The 1,211-nt window shown below is 31.0% G+C and overlaps 1 protein-coding gene across 13 annotated transcripts in view; it reads left to right on the top strand.

The window, feature by feature from the left end:
• FOXP2 (forkhead box P2) overlaps positions 1-1,211 on the top strand; it is a 281,403-nt gene that overhangs the window by 234,821 nt on the left and 45,371 nt on the right. The gene's annotated exons all lie outside the window — the stretch shown is intronic.

The following is a 1,211-nucleotide window of genomic DNA, read 5'->3' as shown; positions in this document are numbered from 1 at the left end:
CCAAACCCGTTGCCATGAAGTCTATTCCAACTCATAACGACCCAGTAGGGCAGAGTAGAACTGCCCCATAGGATTTCCAAGGAGCAGCTGGTGGATCCAAACAGCCAACCTTTGCCACCAGAGCTCCTGTATGTATACATATATATATATAAAACAGACGTATTTTGCATGTTTATCTTTTTCAATTGCAGCCTTTATAGCCCTTATTTTAAACAATTGAATTTATTAAATATTATTAAATAATTATAGTTATTCAGTATCATTAAGGAATGATATTTAAGATACATTTAACAGCAAGAATTAAAAAAAGAAAGTAAATAGTGGCAAACATTTCAATCAATAACTATATTTCATTCAAGTTGTTACTTGTTGCCCTCCGAATCATAAAGAAACAGTATTTGTAGAAAACATTGCATGGTTTATTTAGCTTAAAATCAAAACTTTGTTTATCCTTAATTTCTTCAAATGGTGAGATTTTATTATTATTATATTTTTAATCCTTATTCTCAAATGAGAGTATGCATCTTTAATGAAATATCTTCCATGCACAATTCTGGTATACAAGAGATCTAAACAGAGAGCTACAGATAGGTTTATGGAGATGAGTAACTTCACAGGCTGAGGCTCTTATGTTGTCATGGTGCAGCTAACAGGGTGAATGAACTGTTTCATGCTTCATCAACAATTAAGTTAATTAGCTCATTTGAAATTGCACTGCTTTGTTGCCAGGATGTTGGCAGAAACATCAAAAAGATGTGTTTACAAATGGTAGACTACAGGGTATAGAGCAAAAGCACCTTAACAACAAGGCACAAGTACTTGGCATCATAATAACTTTATAACTGAATTACAGTTAGACTTCCACAAGGATTTTTTTTAACCCTTTCTTGTTTCTGACCAATTAAGAGAAAATGTGCTTCATATACCATTACAGCTCTTTGTGTATGGCCTTAAATGAAAACTTGTACTTCTATTATACCAAAACAGTTGTGCGCTACCATTTTGTTGGGTGTGAAATTGATTATACTCTTCTAAGCAAAGAGAATATTGAAAATGTTAGGTAACTGCTAAAGTTTTGCTAAGAAAAATATTAGTTAAAAAAAGATAGAATATAGGGCTGTTAATTCTCTTAATAACTAATTTTGTTTATTTTTTGAATATATTAGTTCTTATTGATAGATTATATCATTACTTATTATTAAAATTATTTA

The sequence above is a fragment of the Trichechus manatus genome, unplaced genomic scaffold (genome assembly GCF_000243295.1).
Source record: "Trichechus manatus latirostris isolate Lorelei unplaced genomic scaffold, TriManLat1.0 scaffold00096, whole genome shotgun sequence".
NCBI classification, from domain to species: Eukaryota; Metazoa; Chordata; class Mammalia; order Sirenia; family Trichechidae; genus Trichechus; species Trichechus manatus.
The sequence above is the reverse complement of the archived record's forward strand: the minus strand, read 5'-3'. Positions and strand labels throughout refer to the sequence as shown.